Source organism: Gasterosteus aculeatus, chromosome 10, assembly GCF_964276395.1.
Source record: "Gasterosteus aculeatus chromosome 10, fGasAcu3.hap1.1, whole genome shotgun sequence".
In the NCBI taxonomy this organism is placed as follows: domain Eukaryota; kingdom Metazoa; phylum Chordata; class Actinopteri; order Perciformes; family Gasterosteidae; genus Gasterosteus; species Gasterosteus aculeatus.
In genome coordinates, this window is record NC_135697.1 from 6,574,164 (window position 1) to 6,582,696 (window position 8,533).

An 8,533-nucleotide genomic window follows, 5' to 3' on the forward strand; every position below is an offset into this window, starting at 1 on the left:
GAGCGGGACGCAGAGGCGGAGGAAGGGAAAGCAGGGGTACAAAAATGTTTTAAAATAAGAGCAGAAAAAGCAGTGATAGGAAAGAATATGGCAAGTTTGTGAATAAATACCATACTACACAAGGGAGCAATATTAAGAGGAAGGAGAGGAGGGACTTGAGATGTGACAAGCCGTCAGGCAGACTCACGAGCCGGCAGAGCGCGTGTTTGGCCGTATTGATTGGGGGGAGCTGTGTTGTGGTACACGAACAGAGGGAGGGGAAAGAAGACATGGAAAGAAGAATCATTCCTCCCTGAGAGGAGCCTAAACAAGGGCCTATACTTAACTCCAGTGTCTAGGCAGGTACTCGTGGTCCTTTATACACAGTTGCAGTGGTGGCATGTAACGTTGGAGCTGTGTGTGCTCACATGTTTGCTTACTCAGGCTGAAATAGTCATGTTAGAAGTATGTAGAGACATAAAAACATAAGCAGAGCCAGTGAAGGGCATGTCAATGAGGGAGAGCACAACAGGGACTGAGGCCGGGGCACTCGACACGGGGCATTTGAGTACTGTCGTTTTACTTGAGCGATGCCGCTTGTTTGACAATTAGAAAAAAATGCCTTTTTTCATTAAGGAAAATCTGATGTTTTTTTCTGCCTCCTCCGTGTCAAAGAGGAGATGTTTCACACTTGTTGTAAATCGGGTCAACTGGCCGTTCGCACATCACATCCACTGCAATGACCCTTGCGTGAGCTGCAGTGGACGCAAAAGAATTGTCATTTTGTGGCCACGTCTTACGGATTGAGCGCAAGTGTTGGTGATGGTTGTGTTTTTGTGCTTGCATGCATTTACGCAAGCTTCTGTGCGTGTGTGTGTTTGTGTGTGCGGTAGTGTGTGTTAGAAAAAGGGGATGCTGGTGATGAGTGGGTTGAGCCGGCGCCACCGGCACGATATCAAGCGCCGATGCTCACAGAAGTGTAACAGAGTTTGTAAAACTCAGAAAGGATCTGGAGAAAGGACATTCGTGCAGTTTTTGTGAATTTATAGAGCAAATATTATATTATGTTAGGACAAACTGGTGGTCCACTGTCCCGAGTCAAAACGGCATTGAACCATTTGGCAAACCAATCACATCAAATACATGTATTCAGTTTTTTCAATAGTTTTCTCAAAAGTATTCCATTCTAAAATGCCTTAATTTCATTTGTAATTATCTCAATGCCATTTTGTAGTAAAATGAATTTTCCTCTCCTATTTGTTTGGTCCTGTCTCTCTGCGCAGCTCTCACCCATTCAGCCCCCCATGCTGAAACAGGCCTGTATTGAGTGTCCTGTGGCCACATTGACAGGCAGTATTAAAAACCAGTAGGTGGTCTTTCACTGTCACTGGGCAGAAGCCCCTCGTCACAGCACATTAATTACACACTCACCAGCTCAAACAAGCCTCGCCTGTTCATGCGTGGCGATGGATTAAGACCAGAGCAAAGTCTGTGTCGTTCGAAATCAAGAATTTACTCCGAAAGCTCCTCCTCGAGTTGCAGCGGCTAGTATTTCGTTAAGGACATGCAGCGATGATGGCAATAAAGGGAAGTGTGCCGCCACTATTTAAAAAATGTGAAAATGAGTTGCGTCAACTTCAGTGGACCTTGTAATGCTTCTCGGCGAGGGGGCAGGAAAGAGCGCACAGTCTGGTTTGCATTTGCCGTTTTTTTTAATTAACTCTATAAATACCAGCGTTGTGGCTGTTGCGCGTGAAATCGAGTGTCGTCGAGATCTTTTCCGTCAATCCGTCCGTGTGGGCACACCCTACTCAATGTGCAAACGTGTATGAGCATGTATTGGTGCGTGCGCATACACATATACATGCACGGATGATGTGTGTGTGTACTGTATCGAGCGCAGGTAGCTGCACGCAGGTGTGCACATGCATGAGTGTATGCATGGATTGACACAGGATCCAGGACCATCGCCTTCCTCCCGCTGACCTGACCCGGCCATGAACCCTGTTGCCCTTACGATCCATACATATCGTTTACCCGACGCCCTCCCTGTCGTCTCGCCTAATGCACGGAGGCGTGAAACACCTCGTAATGCTCAATCACAGCGGGGCACAGCATGCTAGGAGCCATCCAGAGTGACAGCACAGGGCCCGGGAAGCGGCTGGCTGAGGGACGAAATACCACATCGCCCTCAGGGAGAGGAAGGGAGGGAGGTGGGGGAGGGGGAGAAAAAAGGGAGAAGGGCCAGAGGGGTTTGGAGACAGGGCAGAGGGGGAGGGGAGTAGGGGTACAAGTGGGGGTTAAGTTGGTCTGGGCCCACGTCAACAACATGCATTTGAAAACGTGAGTTTTCAGTCCGTTTGGCCAAAGAGAGGAGAGACATTTGTTGGCAAACACGACTGCGACGGTGTTTTCTCTGGAGTGGATCGCCATTTTTGACAAACATGACGAGACCTGTAATGGATCCCTTTTTGGACCCCAATATTCATGGATTTTATCTTGGCGGTCGCCTTTAATGCAACATGTGATTGGCCCACTACCACGGCCAGTACAAACCATAGAGTCGGGATTGCCTGCCTGCACACCTGGTTGGCTGGGCTGCTACCTGGTAGCTAGGTGCTAACTGTACTAACAGCGCTAACAACCGCAACAGCACTGTACTGTGCAGGGATTATCACACACGATGTGTGTTAAATAAGTAATCTATACACAAAATTGATCCTGTCTGAGTTCAAATGCACACTTTTAGGACATCATAGAAAGTTGTCCGGTACAAAAGTGAGTCCATCTATTTCTCGATTTACCTGCATTGATTTGTAAACATGAACTGAACCCTCAAGAAGTCCTGGACGGGCATCAGGAAGAGGATTTAATAATCGTGAGTGTAGTGCTTGGACTCAAGAGAGAAAATCATTAAAGGGACGAGGAGACTAGAAGGAGAAGGGAGGGAGCAGCAAAAGATGGAAAGAGAGAGACGCAACAGACGGAAGTCACACTTGTGAAGTTGGAGGTGTGAAGGAAAATACTTTGTGTTTAAAGGCAGCTTTTTGGACTGCTGTTTTAAAATCCATCAATGTGCTGCTTAAGGCTTGCTGTTCTGAAACAGATCTATTTCTAACACTTTTTCAACTACACTTTTGCGCAACTATGGCAAAATATGTGCTGCTCATGTTAGCGTGGTGATATTATTATTATTAAAACTCATCATTCACATTAACTGTGTGAGACATAAAAAAAACAAGACATGTAAAATCTGTCCATATACATTCGATTCAATGTATATGGACAGATTTTCCATGTTGTATTTTTTAAAATAAAAATAGATGTCTACACTGAACAGGAGACACCTCAGCCATCATTCGAGTTCTTGTGACTCACTGGCACCTTTTCTACTTGTAAAAACCTAACCAGCTCGCATCTGAAATTTTTTACACATAGATACATAAGCTTGGGAAAGTGTGAGACACTGATGCTGGCATCTGATGCATTGAGAATAACAAAGCTTTACCTCAAAGTCAGCAAAACAGTTGTACGAAATTGTAAACAAGAGAAGAGACCCGCTTCCACCCTGGCAAAGCCTCCCTTGTCCTTGCTCGTGCCCTGTGGACTCGTGCCCAGGACCTGGGCCTCACCAGGGCCAAGCTGCCCAATGGTCCAGTTAATCATATGCAGCGCCACGAGGAAGCTTATGCTGGCCTATGCCAGTTTATGTCTCAAAAACTGCAGGCTGTTGAGGCCAGAACCAGGGCGAGAGTGGGGGGCCGACAGACCGGCTTGGCATCAGAGGGCCTTGGCTTGGATTTGAAGATGAGCGGACCCCTCAGAACCTGAACCGGTGCCCCCTCCAAACCCCTCCCTGTGTTTCTCCCGGTGTCCAGGGCCTGCTGTGGGGCCGCTGACCCGCGGACTGTGTGGACAGAGAGCCTGCTGACGGACACAAAACATTGACATTACTGCCTCTCAGCAGGGAAACAACTCTGAAGGGCACCGTGCGGGTTTATGTGATGGTGGTGTCCCACCTCTCAACGCGAAGGATGCATCGTCCCCTGCCAGAACCGGCCGCCCCTTAAAGCTTGACTGTTTAGATCATTTACATCAATCCCTTTTTCCGATACAATTCATGGCCACTTGCAGATGCGCTTGTGATGCAGTTATCTGAAGTGTAAATGCTAATTCAGACAACGGGTGGAGCGGACATCAGGTCTATGTTTTAGGGAAAATGCCTCTCAAGGGAGAATTATTTTTTATCACCCCAACTTGAGACTGGTGATTGGTGATATTTTTTCCACTTACCCATTCAGTGAGTCAGAGGTCTAACCGCTCACTCTGCTCATAAACTTTGTCATCGATTCCATTATCAGCTCCCCCAAAAAATTAACAAAGCAATGGTTGAGTCTTACCAGTCGAGCGGGACTTTATATACCAAATGTTATGTCCCCCGCTTCAAATAGTTGCTGAAAGTTAACTTAAACCACACATTCCAACCTCATTGTGTCACTAAACGAAAATGCTGTAAATCTCTATAATAAACAGCTTTTTTGTCCAAGGCTCATCAATGTCTGTCGTTTCAATGCAACACAGAGTTTCCGAGACGTCTCAATCTGGACCAACAGACCAATAGTGGCATCCATAGAGTCACAGCAGCATGGCAACAATGGACAAAAATTACAGTTTACAGTAATGAAGAATGAAGGGGACCCCTTGATATCTTGAAAGAAATGCTTTTGGGAGTGTGCCAAATCCAACAAACCACCCCTGCCCACACGCACACACACAAACTACTTGTGCACATGCTTTCAATCTGTTTTCCGAACAGCTAGGCGACCCTGTGTGCGACATCACAAAGCAAGCTGGAGGTGTGAGCCTTCAGCTGAGGAGACACAAAGAAGTCTGTCTGCCGTTGACAAACCTAGATTTACAGTTAAGCAGCACATGTGTGTGTGTGTGTGTGTGTGTGTGTGTGTGTGTGTGCGTTTGTGTGTGTGCTCATCCAAGATTTGTTTAACCACTATGTGTCCAAAGTACACACGAGCTTACATTAAAGCATGCATGGCGTGGCTCAAATGAAATGTGTGTAAAACGAAGGCACGAGTGCGTTTCCACCCGCGTGTTCATGCGTCTTCTCCACAAAAGAGCAGCGGGGATTGACAGCGTAGTGGGGCTGGCCTCTGGCCGACTGTGACCTTTGACAAGTCTCTGTCACTTCTCACCTCCGTAAGACGAGCGCTGTCATACCGACGCACACAACACGACAACCCCCCCATCACCACATCCTACCGTCTCTTCGATTAAAAGCTTAATGGATGTCTTAGTACTCTGCCACTTTGATGACAGCATGCTAATCTGCCACCCTCGGATCTCCGGGAGGCTGAAGGACGGGAGGAGGAGCGGGAGGAGGAAGAGGAGGATATCTTACAGGTTGGGAGGGGGCACTGACGATATAATCATGGTGAGACACTGCAGCGTGGGGCCCTTTTTTTTCACTTTTCACACGCGGCAGACCCAAAGGGGCGGTCCCGGCCGGGGCATCTAGCCGGAGAGCCTGGTCTCACCTCACTGACATGGAAGCCACCCCGGCTGTCACTTTGCATCTCTGACGCCTAGAGAGGGAGACCATGAGCAGCCTGACAGGGGCAGCGGAAGGTGAGGACCCAAAATGCTTGAGACACACTTGGCTCAGAGCCAAACTCTACTCCTCCTTCACTTTCTCTCCCTCACCCCTCACCTCCCCCCTTCCTCCCACACACACACATCTCCCCCTCCTTCTGACCCTTCAGAGTGTCTATGTGAACTGTTATACTTTATGATCTTTCTAACCTTTACATTTTGGGATTCAAATCTGATGGAGCCATTAGATTCTCTTGTTAAAGCTAATCTGACTTTTTGACACTACAGTATGTAAAGAGAGAGAACAGTTCACTGCATTTGGAAAATCCCAGCTTTGGATGACAAATGCCGCTAGAGCTATTAATGATCTAAAACAAAAGGAAAAAAGGTGAGGTTAAAAGTTTTAAACAATTCCTGCCCTGAGCGCAGATGAATCTTTGACTTTGAATTGATACAACCTAAGACACAACCACAGGTGGGCTTTGCAAAAAATACACCCACCACCTCAGTGGGTGAGGTGCAAGGTGTGTTTATGGAAACTTTGCTGTCACATTGTTTCTTTGACAAAACATCACATGATGCCGAGAAGAAGTGGGTCCACCATACTGCTCTAAGAAAAACAGAAAACCACACACACAAAAAGAGAACTTGTGTCTTTGGAGTAACCCCTTAGGAGTGGCAGATGTGACACCAATGACTAATGCTCTGATTCCGTGTGGGCGTTGCAACGCTGCAAAGGGATTCCACATCTCCTGCAAAACAAATGCTTTCAGTGGTCTCCTTGGTTTTGATTTGATTTTTCTCAGATACCTGAACTGATTGTGTTTAATGGGGTTGTTCACTGTTCTAGCAGTGAACAACCCAAAACCATTTGAAGCAACTGTAGTTGCCCGTCTCGTATCAATTAACACAAAAACATAAGAACGTAACCTAACCAGCATACATTAATGTAATTAACAAACAATCCGATAATAATAAAGCTGCTATAAATAAAAACATAAGCCTCTTTGATTTTCCTCAATGTATGCATTTCTTTCCCCCAACAATCTCGAGAAAAATACACATTCCTGATTGCGACTTGACATGACTGCAAGAAGAAAAACAAGTGTGACTGATGCCTCATGGTCCTCACAGTTAGAGGCCTGCGTGTGCCCTGCTGCTGCATATATCATCAGCTGGGGCACTTCAGGTGAACAAATGAGACGGGGACATGTAACGTCATGTGTGTGAAACCTCATCTCCAAGGACATTTTTTCTCCATAACTCCCAGAGAACCAGCTCGAGCTCGTTCATTTCAGTCCTGGTTTTATAAGTGAAGGCGGACGGGCCAACGCTAATGTTGGCAGCAGAGGTAAGAACAAGAAAATCTTTCCAGGCCACTCAAAATACATTTTACGCCCCTCACAAGGCCAACATGGTTGCACGGCATCTCCTTTTTAAATCAACACTGACTACGTCTACGATGGCTGAGACATCCTGTCATGCATTTCGCTTTGAAGCAGCCATTTAAATTGTGCTGCGGCGTGACATTACCACGTTATTCAAGGCCCAAATGTGTATTCAGAACATTGTATCACGAGTAGGAGGCAGCTGGCAAAGCACGCGTAGAGTTTCTAAGAGTCATAGCCAAGATTTGTTGTTTACTTTTGATACATGTAATAAATGGGGGTCCTCGAGGTGACTAGACGCGTCCTTTTTAAGTACCGGCAGTCTGTATCTGTAAATTTGCAAGGTTACACACATCCATCCATATGACTGTTGCAAAACTACTCTCACAGGCGTTTTCTATTGAATCCCCATTTTTTAGGCTTAACCAGGAATCAGGAATTCCTGGAACCATTGTGTTTTTTATCAAGTTGTTTTGTAGCGTTATATTTTGTCACAATTTACAACATGAACATGTCTTTCAAACTCTCTCAATGTGAGTGTATTTACAGTATACATCTAGCATTACAATACAAGTTTTATTTAGAAGAGAACTGGGATCTGAACAGGTTAGAATCGATGGCGAGTCGCTTGAATCCTGAGGAAGCAACGAGGCCTTGGAATTAAACCAAACCCGTTGCTTGTCCATAATCTCCGCATCAGGACGGCATAATAGTTCTTCTCAATTTAAACCTGATGTTTTCAGAAAATCAACAGTTCCAGTGCTAGGGTTGGGTTGGGCCTATAGGTTTAGGTTCCACCTTGCATTCATTCATACACTTGCTGGCCTCCGTTCCCGATCACATCCTTCTGCGTTGCACGGTTGAACTTGTGCCCCCTGCCTTCTTGTTGACCTCTTCGGTAGAGTGCTGTGAACCCACCGTTGCCCCCTCCTTCCATCCACTCCTCCTCCTCCTCCTCCTCCTCCTCCTCCTCTTGTTCCAGCTCTTTCACCGCGGCAGACTGTCGATCCCGCCTGGCCGCCCCTTGCCGTCTCGCAGAAGTGCGAAAATAAGATGGCATTGGATCTATTAACACATTGGGCTGAGTGTTAGTGAGGGGGCCCCAGCCGAGACCACTCTACCGAGGTCCGCCGACCGCCATTCTGTCCGCGCTATGGCCGAGGGCAAGATGGAAGGTTGGGGGGGGGGGTGCTGGGGGGATAGGGTCCGTAGGCAATTAGAGATATCTGAGAGCCATAGGAGGGGGTAACGAGGAGGCAGAGTGTTCTGTATGAGGCATGCTGACACTTGTCCACTTGAAATATCACCTGTTCATCGACTGCACTCCTGCCAATTGAGAGACGGATTGTAGCAATAATCGATAGCTGCACAGCAGGCCAACAAAAATATCTTTCACAAGGAGCCTGTTATGAAGAACAAGACCATTTGCTTCTTTTTAGGGACCTTATTGCTGGTGTAAATCTTTGAAATAGCTCAGAAATCATTGTACTCGTGGGGGGAAATCAAGAAAACTTGGGTTTGAGTCAATTTGATGTATTTTTGGGGTGAACATGAAAGTG